This window comes from Rhincodon typus, chromosome 8 (genome assembly GCF_021869965.1).
Source record: "Rhincodon typus isolate 14 chromosome 8, sRhiTyp1.1, whole genome shotgun sequence".
NCBI lineage: Eukaryota > Metazoa > Chordata > Chondrichthyes > Orectolobiformes > Rhincodontidae > Rhincodon > Rhincodon typus.
In genome coordinates, this window is record NC_063339.1 from 91386640 (window position 1) to 91399851 (window position 13212).

At 43.1% G+C, this 13212-nt stretch overlaps 1 long non-coding RNA gene and 1 other non-coding gene across 2 annotated transcripts in view; both read left to right on the top strand.

Moving 5' to 3' along the window:
* The window catches only part of LOC125483843, a 6572-nt gene extending 2778 nt beyond the window's left edge, over positions 1-3794 (top strand). The window contains exon 2 of the long non-coding RNA XR_007262739.1: positions 3127-3794. This is a non-coding gene — a long non-coding RNA (uncharacterized LOC125483843). The remainder of the gene's footprint in view (positions 1-3126) is intronic.
* Positions 3795-10864: 7070 nt separating this feature from the next.
* trnas-gcu lies at positions 10865-10946 on the top strand. The gene has a single exon. It is a non-coding gene; the product is annotated as a tRNA-Ser (tRNA).
* The last annotated feature ends 2266 nt before the right edge of the window (positions 10947-13212 follow it).

The following is a 13212-nucleotide window of genomic DNA, read 5'->3' on the forward strand; positions in this document are numbered from 1 at the left end:
TTCCTCCCTAGCCTCCCGCAATGTCCGAGGATGGATTTGATCAGGCCCAGGGGATTTATCCACCTTAGTGCACCTTAAGGCAGTCCAAAACATCTGCACTTGTTTCCCTTATTTCCTCAGCATCCATGAATCTCTCCTCAGTAAACATTGAGGAGAAATAATCATTAAAAATCCCGCCAGTCTTCTGTGGCTCCTGTGAACTTGTTTTCAAAATACAATATTTCTTTCCCTGAGATCTTTAGCCTCCATTTCTTTCTCCACAGTCATAACTGACACAAAATATTCCTTTGATGTCTCCCTCATCTCCTGAGGTTCAATACAAACATGACCTCTTTCATCTTTACAGGGCTATCCTTGGTGAACAAGCAGATGGGTGTTGGTGAATGAGAAAGGAATAATTGATAATCAAGTTCAGTGTGGGCCCTTAAGTAAAAGTGACCACAATAGATTGAATTCTTCACAAAGATAGAGAGTGATATTGTTTCCGACTCTCGGGTCCTGTAATTAAATGAAAGAAGTTATACTGGTATGATGCATGAGCTGCTTGTGATAAATTGTGGATCAGTATTTCAATGGATGATGGGAGATGGATAATGGCAAACATTTAAAGAGGAAGTGGACAAGCTATGAAAGTTATTCATCTCAGTCTGGCGTAAGAACAAAATGGGAAACATGGTCAAACCATGGCAGAGAAAGGGAAATGAATGGGTATTAAATTTAAGGAAACAGGATTCAAATTAGGTAAACAAAATAACAGACCTGAGGATTGTGAGAAGTTTAGATTTCAGCAAAGGGAGACAAAGGGATTTAATAAGAGGGAGAAAATAGAATATGAGAGTGCTCTTGCAGGGACCATACAAACCAACAGCATTTTTCTTTATTCATTCACAGGATATGGGCATCGCTGGCTAAGCCAGAATTTATTGCCCACCCCTGATTGTCCAGAGGGCTGTCAAGAGTTAAGTGCATTGCTGTGGGACTGGAGTCACTTATAGGCCAGACCGGGTAAGGATAAAAGTTTCTTCCCCTGAAGGATATTCGTGAGCCAGATGGGTTTTTTCTGACAATCAAAAACAGTTTCCTGATCTTCATTAAACTCTTAAGTGAACATTGATAGCAAAAGATTAGTCAAGAAGAAATATTGGTCTCCTTACAATCAGAAACGTGGAAATTATAATGGGGGACAAAATGATGGCAGACCAATTATGTATGTCTTAGATTTTCAAAAAAGAGGACACAAATAATGACCCAAAATTAAGGGATTCCCAGGATCTAACAGGAAGGTAGAGTTGAAAGAAATTACTATTAGTAGGAAAATGATATTGGGAAAGCTCATGGGACAACCGGCAGATAAATCCCCAGAGATTGATAACCTTTGTCTCAGAGTAACTTAGGAAGTGGCCCTAGAAATGGCAGATGCACTTGTGATTATCCTCAAATTCTATTGATTCTCTGAGTTCCTATGGATTGGAGGGTACTTAACGTTGCCCAAGTATTTAAGAAGGGAATCAGTGCGAAAATAGGGCATTTTCAAAGCATTGGTGGGAAAAAGTGTTTGGGTCCATTGTAAAAGTTGGCATAACAGAGTACTTGGAAGATAGTGACAAGATCAGACAGAGTCAGCAGAACCTTCATCTGTGAGATCTCTGAGACTCTCTGTTGGGCATGAATTCCCTCCATGCCACTCTCCATCCTGACTTGGAAAAGTATCGCTATTCCTTGAGAGTTACTGGGCCAAAATCCTGAATTCCCTCCTTAACAGCATTGTGGGTCCACCTCATGGACTGTAGTGGTTCACAAAGGCAGATCACTACTATCTTCTCAATGGCAACTCGGCTCAGCAAAGCCCACAGAAATTTAAGAAAATCATTATCAAGGCCAACTGGGGATATGGAATTGAAGCCTAAATAGATCAGCTTTGACCTTTATGAGGCTCACTAGGCAGAATTAACTACTCTGACTCCTATTTTCTATGTTCTCTACTCTTTCTGTCGAAATGCATCTCAGCAGGAATGGTGCATTCCCTGGAACTTAGAAGGATGAGGGCTGATTTGATTAAAATTTTCCAGATGTTAATTGAAGCTGGTTGGGGTGATAGAAAGTAACTAATTCATGTGTGGGTGAAGTGAGACCTCAAACACCCTCCTTGCCTGCAGTAATCAGACAAGACTTGAGTTTCTTTATCCTCCAGTTTATTCAAACATACGAATGAGGAACAAGAGTAGGCCACTTAGCCCTTTGAACCTACTCTGCGACTTAATAAGGTCACAGCTGATATGATTTCAAACTCTGTTCCATGTGCCTGCATATCCCTGAACATTTGATCATCTTGGTCATCAGAATCTGTCTGCCTCTGCATTAAAATGAATTTAAAGATTCTGCATCCACTGCCTTTTAATGAAGGGAATTACAAAGATTCTCAGCCCTCTGAGAGAAAGTAAATGTTCTTCACCATTTCAAATGGACTCACCCCCAGCTTTAAACAATGACCCTCAGTTCGAGATTCTCCCACAAGGGGGATCATGTTTTCAACATTGACCTGTTCAGGTCCCCTCAGGATCTTTTTGGTTTCAATTTAGTCTCCTCTTTCTTTTCTAAACTTGAAAGGACACAGGCCTAACCTGTCTAGCCTTTCCTCATAAGGCAATCCACTCGTTCAAGATATTAGTCCATTAAATCTTCTTTGAAATGCTTCCAACATATTAACAACTTTGTATAAGTACAGTGACCAGTACTGAACACTGTATTCCAGAAGCAAGTTTCACCAGTAAAAGGGGGACTGCATGTATCTGAAGGTGGCCCACGAATTCCCAACTGCTTACAGTAATGCTTTTTCAGCAAGCTTAGGTCAGTTACATTTATCCAATTACAGACTGACACAGGTTATGGTCAAATATTTGTACAGTTTGTATTGTTACACTGACAGCATTGTTGCGATATCACTCAAACCTTCCACTCTGCTGGCTCTGCACAAATAATGACTGGCTGTGCAGCCAGTTCCCGCAGCCTGATTTGACCTGTATTTTTCAGCTTCTGTCCTATCAAGGACATTACTGATCCAGGTGGGTTTTTTGATAATCCAGCAGCTTTCATGCCACTTTTGACTGTTTTAAATTTATTTTCCAGGAATTCAAAAGGGAGAATTTACAGACAGGCAGCTCAAGTCAAACATTGGATGAAGAGCTGCCAGTAAAACTCAATTCTCAGGAGCTTTGAACATGGAAGGAAATATCATCATTCACAGTGAAGAGAAACCATACAAGTGGACTGTGTGGGAAAAACCTTCACTCAATCTTCTGGACTTTCGAGACATAAATGCAGTCAAAACAGGGTGACAACGATGACATCATGCTTTGTTTTGTAACATCATGGTCATGGATCTCAGTTTGAGTTAAGCAAGGGCCACTCAGTTCCTGATCTCTTTACATTCTTGCTGCAAACACAGACCAAACAGCTGAGTTCCAAATATGGGAATGACTATCTGCTATCTTAAGGCTCCATTTGATAGAGCATTGTATCAAGGAATCATAGCAAAACTAGGATCAACAGGAATCAGAATATTATTCTCCCTTTAAAGGCAGGTATTTGAAAAGATTGCATCTTCGGACCCGAGTCGATCAAAACAAGGTGAATTTATTCAAACTTGTACCACATACGTGCAGAAGAGGTGTCTAAGTCTAGTTTCAAGACAATCCACCATTTACAGCTCAAAACAGAATTAAGACATTTTCACGTCAGAGTGGTTGCATGTAACATTGGTACAAAATAAATTTATATGTCAGTTATTTACTGCATGAACAGGATGTTGTTCAGTTTCTTACAAAGTTTGGAGTCCTCTAATTTCAGCAGTGCTTCCACTTCTACATTATCTTCAAAGCTTCTATATCCCCACCGTTAGCCTGCAGCACGCAAGCTTTCCCTTCTGAATAATACATATGCGAGTATCTTAAAATGTACAGATGTTCGCTGAACCCTAAGTAACTGCTGACAGTTCACCTTTATCGATATGTAGTTAAACTACCTCAACTACAATAACTATGTCCTTATATGGTTGTATTTGCCCCTTAGCCCAAGCTGTAATGCTCATCCAAGCTTATTTCCTATTGTTCTGTGTTTTAATATTCAGCTTCTTTCCTTTTATATTCCCCTTGTACACTCTCCTATATTCCTTATCCGACATCACCCTGGTTGCGTAAAACTGAATACAGAGGAAGTTGCTTGTGATTATAGGAGGCCAACCATCTCAGCTGCAGCAGTTCCTCAGGATCAGGTTCTAGTCCCAACCACCTTCAGCTGTTTCATCAATGGTCTTCCCTGTGGCGTCAGGTCAGAAATGGGAACGTTTGCTGCTGATTGCACAATTCTTAGCACCATTTGTGACTCCTTGGATACTGAGTCAGTAGATATCTATATGCAGTATGCCTGGACAACATTGAAGTTAGCCTGCTATGTGACAAAGAACATTTGCACCAACAAGTACCAACAAATAATGAACAAATCTGACAGATGAGAACCTAACATTTAATGACATTCAATGGGTTTATCTTCACTGAATTCCCCACTATCATCATGCTGGGTGCTAATATTGATGAGAAACTGAACTGGACCTGCATTCCAAATACTGAGCCTATAAAAGAAGGTCTGAGGGAAGAGATTCTATGATGATTAATTCAACTTGTGACTCCCCAAAGTCTGCATCATCACGATTGTAACAGAATACTCTGTATTTGCTTGGATGGATGTAGCTCAACAAATGTAGAATCATAGAATCCCTACAGTGTGAAAACAGGCCATTCAGCCCAACAGGTCTACACCACCCCTCCAAAGAGCATCCCAACCAGACCCATTCCCCTATCCTGGAACTCACCATTTCCCCATGTCTAAACCACCTAACTTACAAATGCCTGGATACTATAGGCAATTTAGCATGGCCATTCCACCTAATCTGCACATGTTTCGACTGTGGGAGGAAACCCATGCAGACACAGGGAGAATGTGCAAACTCCACACAGACAGTCGCCTGAGGGTGGAATCAAACCTGGGTCCCTGGTACTGTGAGGCAGCAGTGCTAACTACTGAGCCACTCTGCTGTCCCAAACCTCCAGCAATACTCAAGAAACCTGACCTCATCCAGCACAGTGCAGTCCACTGAACTGGTGCCTTATTCAGTACCTTCAGCATTTACTCCCTTCCCCACTGAGGTACAGTGGCAGCAGAGTGCAATATCTGCAAGATGCACTGCAGTTACTCACCCACGCCCTTGACAGCACCTTCTAAATCTTCAAACTGTACCACCTGGAAGCACAAGAGTAGAAGACTCATCTGCAAGTTTCCCTCAAGGTGCATACCAACCTGAATTGGAGTGATATTGGCGATGATCTCGTTGAGTGGTGCAGTGCACATGATGGGCCAAAAAAACTATGTCTTCTTCTATATCTTCTATTTCTTCTATCATGATTTTTTTTAAAAAAGTTGATTCATGCAGTGACAAGACTTATGCTCAGTCCTCTAGCTTTCCTATAAAATGGTGTTTGTTAAAGCTGTATAATCATTTCCCTGGTGCTATATTCCAGCCTGTGGTCAAGAACAGAAAATATCTGAAAAGCTTCTTGACCCCCGATCTCCCTGTCTAACCACCTTCACAGATCTGTGAATGTCCCCTTCCAGATCTCTTTGTCCTTCTACACCACTCAGTATTCCCCATTTTCAATGTTCACTCTCCCTGAATTCATTATCACTCACTTATCTGGATTGAATTCCATTCACCATTTTTTGCTTTCTACCTGATTGATATATTTCTGCATTACATGGCTTTCTTCCTCATGGTCAACTACATGATCAATTATTGCGTGTCATCTGCAGACTTCTAAATTATGGCTCTTACAACTACATTTTAATTATTATTACAGATCAAAAAACAATGGAACTCCTCTGGATAAAAACTGAAAGGACTGTAATTGCTGTAAATCAGAAACAAATAAAAAACAGAAATTTCTGGAAAAGCTCAGCAGAACTGGCAGCATCTGTGGAGAGAAATCAAAGATAACATTTCAGGTTGAGTGACCCTCAGAATTCCACTTGAAGCAAGCATCTAGACATAGTCAATTCATAGTTGGGGATTAACAGCAGCAATAACAGCAGAATATAAACCCTTGCTGTCGTATGTGAATTTGCTGGTGTCGTTGGAGGTTGTTTTTCTGAGTGATCCATTCCCATACACGGGACTGGTGAACAATCTGTCCCAAGTGTGACTGAGTAAATGAGTTTCCACCTCAGTTGGTAATTGAATCCTTCCCTCGGTCCGCATATTTCCCTGGTTTCTGTGTGGTGTGGGTGTCCTTCTGTCTATCCAAGTTGGGTGATCAGGTGAGTTTGAATCCATGCAGACAGAAGGCCATTTTTCCCTGTTGTAAATGCGTTTTTATTCTTCTTTACTCTCCAACGAATGTGAGTATTGCTGGTCAGGACATCATTTTGTCATTCATCCCTTATTCACCTTGAACTGACGTCAGAGGGCAGTTAGAGGTCAACCACGTTGTTGTGGGTCTGGAGTCACTTGTATGCCAGACCGGGTAAGGACTTCCCTCCCAAAAGGACATGAATGAATGGCATTTCAGGAAATTAGAGTCGTGGTCTTTGTTCCTGAAATCAGGTTTACATTCCAGATGTTATTCATCGAATTTAAACTCCAGCAGCTATGTCTTAATCCCCCAGGGATAACTAGGAGATATATCACCACTATGCTGCTATCTCATTGCTGCATTTCTTCATTGTAGAGAATAACTTTCACTGTTCAGATCAACCGAGAATGACAGAGAACAGGAGAAGGCCATTCGGACCATCACGCCAGCGTTCGTTCCTGGTGAGAAAGGGATTGAGTGAAAGGGAAAAGTATTGACTGGTGCGTGTTTGCAACAATTACAGTGTGTGTGATATTTCCCACAGCCTGATGTCCCAATAATCCCTGATCCATGTCAATAAAAGCTGCTCCGGGTGAGGTTGGAGGCATTTCACGCGCCTCTATACCGTTATAGAAGGACAGCGCACTCACCGATTGCATCACTGGAGCCACAGAGTAGCTCTGCGCACTCATTGCCATCCCGATTTCCGGTTGGTCACGTGGTTAGGGTAAGGTGCTTTCTTCACTGCGCCCTGGGTTTACCTTCCAGACGGGGAATTACACCGTGTTGCTGCAGTGAGAGTGGTCACAGTGGACAGGGCTTCTAATGAAAAATAAAACAATTCGACCAGTGTTTTGGCATAAGACTGACAGTTAATCTTCCAGCTGATGACCTCTCCATCCAATTGGAATAGTCCGGAACGTCTCAGGTGGGAAACAAGTGCAGAGGGAGGGGAGTGAAAGGGCTGGGATTGGCTGCAAGGCGTGAGGGAGAAACCGACTGAAGAAATGATGAGTCAAGGCTAAATGTGGGTGGGAATGTGACGAAATTTCTCGTTTGGTTCATTATAACACAATTCTCACTCAGAATGAAGCAATCACAACTGCTGTTTCAAAGAAGCATGGTATTTTCTTGGATTTCATCATTCCTCTAAAATCAGAAACGTAATGGTGTGGATTCGATTCCGATGAGGAAATTTCTCATCCTCCATCTTCCTCCCATGAGATCTTGATGATATCACATGTCAACTGCTTCCACGTGTGAGGACGTGACCGAGCGTTTAAGGCAATGGATTGGTAATCCATTGTGCTCTGCCCGCGTGGGTTTGAATCTCACCGTCGTTGGTGTTTCAGGCCATTATCGCTGTTGTCATTCTTCTTTGTATCTCACACATTTGTAGAAATTGGACTTGACGCCCAATTCTCATCAGTTTATGTCAGCAGAGATTCTTGAATTGTTGACACGACAGTAAAGTCTTAGTCAAGAATTACAACCTATCACTTTGAAACTGTTAAATTGCAGATTAAACTGGAATAGCGAAAAGGAATCAGAGATAGTAGGAACTGCAGATGCTGGTGAATCCGAGACAACAAGGTGCAGAGCTGGATGAACACAGCAGGCCAAGCAGCATCATAGGAGCAGAGAGGCTGACGTTTCGGGCCTAGACCATTCATCAGAAAAGGGGGAGGGGAAGGGGTTTCTGAAATAAATAGGGAGAGAGTGGGAGGCGGATAGAAGATGGATAGAGGAGAAGATAGGTGGACAGGAAACAAACAGGTGGAAGAGGCGGGGATGGGGCCAATAAAGGTGAGTGTAGGTGGGGAGTTAGGGAGGGGATAGGTCAGTCCAGGGAGGACGGACAGGTCAAGGGGGCGGTATGAGGTTAGTCGGTAGGAGATGGAGGTGCGGCTTGAGGTGGGAGGAGGGGATAGGTGGGAGGAAGAACAGGTTAGGGAGGCAGGGATGAGCTGGACTGGTTTTGGGATGCGGTACGGGGAGGGGAGATTTTGAAACTTGTGAAATCCACATTGATACCATTGGGCTGCAGGGTTCCCAAGCGGAATATGAGTTGCTGTTCCTGCAACCTTCGGGTGGCATCGTTGTGGCACTGCAGGAGGCCCAGGATGGACATGTCGTCTGAGGAATGGGAGGGGGAGTTGAAATGGTTCACGACTGGGAGGTGCAGTTGTTTATTGCGAACCGAGCATAGGTGTTCTGCAAAGCGGTCCCCGAGCCTCCGCTTGGTTTCCCCAATGTAGAGGAAGCCACACTGGGTACAGCAGATGCAGTATACCACATTAGCAGATGTGTGGGTGAACATCTGCTTGATGTGGAAAGTCTTCTTGGGGCCTGGGATGGGGGTGAGGGAGGAGGTGTGGGGCAGGTGTACACCATTTTCCCTCCCGTCATTTCTTCAATCTGTGGTATGTAGAGTGCCATGTGTTGCCTCCAGGTCACAGCACATTTGTTCTTCGTCAGCTAATGAAGCTCGTTACTGATCTGTCTGATCAAATAAATAGACCTTTTCTACCACTATCCAACTCCCTCACAATTTTAAACTTTTCGATCAATGAGACCGTAGGCCAAATGATGCAGAAGCAGAAGTAAGCCAGTCGGGTCCGCTATTCAATGGTGTCATGGCTGATCTGATAATCTTCAACTCCATTCTCCTGCCCCATGTGAATAACCCTTGACCTCCTTACTGATTAAACATCTGTCTAGCTCAGCTTGAAAATACTCAACAATTCAGAGAGAGAATTCCAGACAATTACTGGGTCCTGAGCAATACAATTCCTCCTCGTTTCAGAATTAAATGGGCAACACCTTGTTCTCAGATTGTGTCCTTTGTCCCTCCACTCTCACACTAAGGCAAACCACCTGTCCATATCTACTATTTCAAGGTCCCTAAGAATATTTAATATTTATAAATGTAATTTTGTGGTTACAAATCCCCCCACCCCCAGCCTCCTTTGTTCCAAGGAGAACAATCCCAGCCTCTCCAAGCATTCCATTCCATTTTATCCAGTCTTGGGAAAATGCCAGGATATCTCCTGCAGTGTCCATGAATATTTTTAAGGGAGATTGATGACGATTCTGTGAAACAAGTGGTTTAACTTTTATGCTCATTGAAAAATACACCCAATATTGCACTCCAGCAAAAAATTCATTTCCACATGAAAATGAATCACATTCACCAAGTGAATATAAGACAGAAAGTCTTCATTTTAAACTGTAAGAAATCAGAGTATGATGCGGCCACTCAGCACTTTGAGCCCACCTCGCCGTTCAGTGAGATCTTGGACGGCCTCCGACTTCAAAACCATTTTTTCTACACTATCCGCTGAGATCTTGATTTTTAAAAAAATATGTCGAAATCTATCAATGACAGCCTTTTACAAACTTAATACTTAGCATTTACGACTTCCGGGGCTCAGAATTCCAAAGATTCTCCCCATTGTGTGTTCCCTCATCTCAGTCCGCTGTATTGCTGTTGTGTGCGTGGCACTGCTCCTGTCACACACCACAGCTCTGCACTTATTTCCTGCTCCCTGAGGCCTCATTGTGCAGCGCCGTGACCTTACTGCATATAGAGGTCCTTACTGCATGATGCGGCTGCAGCAGCTCTTGCTCGAATCCAGCCATGGCATTAACTGTGGTATTCAATTTCCCCGTAACATGTGCTAAAGGAACGCAATGAGGGATCAATTTAAATTTGTGAAAGCATGCTCCTGGAGGCGTGTTCAATGCCGATGTTGTGAGAACAAGGATCACACAGAGCAGCTTTTCATAGCATCGACCAGTGATTCTTGAAGCGTCAGGCTCAGGAAAATGACAAGAGAGCGAAGTTCAGCGCAACAGATGCCATTACAAAAGACCAGTTTCTGCATTGTGCAGTTTATTTGTCAGGTTTGCCTCATTTAGCATTTTGAAATTGTCCGCTCTGTAAACAAGTATGAGTCATTAATATCTGTTGAGTAGAGAGCTGGTTCCAGTACTGACTTCTGGGAACAGCAGAGTGTATTCTCCTCGAGTCTGAAAAACAATTCCTCACAGACAATGTCACATCCCCGCTGTCAACAGGCTTTTCATTCAATTGGCTCCAATTCTTCATCGAATTCGATTCAATAGATCATAGATCGTAGAATCATAGAATCCCTACAGTGTGGAAACAGGCCCTTCGGCCCAACAAGTCCACACCGACCCTCAGAGCATGTCACCCAGACCCATTCTCCATAACCCACCGTATCTTGTCATTGAGTAATTTCTTCATTTGTGTTCGGCTCATGAGAGCAGTGTGTCGCAGTAGGAGTGACCCACACGTCATACCATACGCTGGAAATCATACCCTGCTGCATATCATTTCACAAACACGGGGGAGAAATACTTGCTGCTCTGCACAATTTAATTAAGTGAGAGAAACATGAGGTCTTGACAAGATCACATGTCACCTTTTTTAAACCGGTGACGAGGTGGCCGAGAGGTTAAGGCGATGGACTGCTCATCCATTGTGCTCTGCACGCGTGGGTTCGAATCCCACTCTCGTCGCTGTTCTCAACTATTTCACGGCTGCTCTCCTTCTTTATATCTTGCGAGTTTCGTAGAAAGTGAAGCAAGAATCCAATTCTTGTCAGTTTATCTCGCCGGAGATTCTTGATCAGTCGACTTCATGGTAAAGTCGAAATCAAGAATTGGAACTTGTTGTCTGAAATCTATTAAAAAGTAGGTTGAATTCGGACAATAAGAGGGAGCTCAATTTTCCCTCCCATTATTTCCCCCAAATTGCCCTCCAATGAACAGACATCGAATGGAGGAGAAACAGGTAAAAAAATAACGAAATATCAGAAGCACAGGTTTATACAGTGGGATTGTTGATGAGTATTTAAACTAATATTCAACACATGGACTAATATTTCAAACAGTCCTTACTAAACCGATGGCAAGACAGATGCTTGATGAAAGACGCGAGCACAACGGGCTCAGTGCAACTTGAGGATGGCTCTTGTTGCAATGGACAGTGCAGTGGATTACCACAGATCTGTGATTCGAAGGTCGTGTTCAAAACCAGCAAAGTCGGCTTTCATTTCAGGTTCCAAACGAATCAATGGTGTTCTGTGGAAACTGCTTCATCCGCACTTGCTGTCATTCTGAATTCCAGTCCCTGCTGCTGACCAGAGGACGTTCGTCACCATCCCACACAAGTTTTCAGAAAATAGTTCGACCAGAGACGACCGCTCGTCCCACAAATCTGCATAGTTGACAAGGAAATGCAACGTAACATTCCCGTTATACATTTGATTTGTCACCTTGAAGATATTTAGAGATCTATAAATCCAGATTCTCAAAGTGGGTTGTGAGGATGGGATAGGCAAAACCATTGAATTTTTAGATCAGCCATGATGTTAAGGAATGGCGAGTCAGCGGAGCCGGTTTGAATGGCCTCTTCATGTTCCCATGTTCCCATCTTTCGGTGTTGTTTCGAGCAGAGAATTGTCAACGATAACGTGGAACGCAAAACAGTGCAACATAGGTCTGTGCCAAACGCTATTCTGAACTGAACTGATCCCACTTGCCTGCTAATGGTTGCGTATTTCTCTATTACCTTCCTGTTCACGTGTCTGTCTAAATACCTCTTAAACGTTGCTATCATGATGATGAGAATGGTGAGTCGACAACACTGAATATCAAGTTTCTCACCTTTACCCCACCACTGTCACAACTGGAATGGACAGCTCCTTGGCAGTTTTAGGTCAGACAATGGAGGATGCTCACAGGCGCTGTATCAGACAGCACGCTCCTTCACATAGGTTTCCAACTGGGCACATGGAGCAAGTTGCCATGTAGATGTTGGGGATTCAGGGGTAGATTTCTCAATTGTCGGGCTGGAGTTCTAGCTGTGGTGCTAAACATGATATTCTGATATTCTAAATTCAGTTCTGGCCTCTTCTTAATTTACAATTTTAAATGTGAAATTCAATTTAACTTTGTGTTACATTCTTATGCATTCACTCTTCATGAAAGCCTTGGAACGTGTCCTTGAATGAAGTAATGGTGAAGGTTGATGACGTCGGGTGTCGTGTGTTTCCGGTCGGTTGTGTGAATTTTGCAAACGAACTTGGTGAATTGTTGCTGAATCGCATTCTGTGAAGAATTTTGTGGCATGAAAGGCCCATGACCGTGGGGATGTAACGTTATCTGTGAGGAATTGTTTTCCTGACTCGAAGAGAGTGCACAGTCCTGTTCCCAGGAGTCAGTATTGGCAACAACCTCTCCTCAGGATAGATATTAATGAACCGCACTTGTGTACAAAGTTTCAAAATTTTAAATAATGCAAAACTCGCAAATAGACTAAACAACGCAGAAAGCCGCATGAACTGTTTTTTACCAACAAAATTTATCTTGCTGGACATTGCTCTGTGTTCTTTTCCTGAGTCCTGTGACACGGAGCCATGACATGATCAGGGCAACACTTGAGCAAGTGTAAAAAGAGTGCAGTGCCAGATGGCATGCCAGGAGCAGCACTAGGTACACGGTGAAGTTAACTTCCCACAACAGGAACATACCCCAAACAGCAGACTGAGGGGAGAGAACTCAGAGTGAGGTGAAGATTTGAAATTCGGTGCCCCAAAGACTGTGGAGTTTAGTTATTGAGTCTGTTCAAGAATGCGATTGACAGATTTCTACAGAGTAAAAACATCAAGGGCTCAGGGGACAGTGGAGGAAAATGTTGAAAATGTACATTTCAATGCAGTTTAGCACTGTGTAATTAAGCAAGTTCCTCGAACAACTTCGGAACCACGAGTGAAGATTTCAT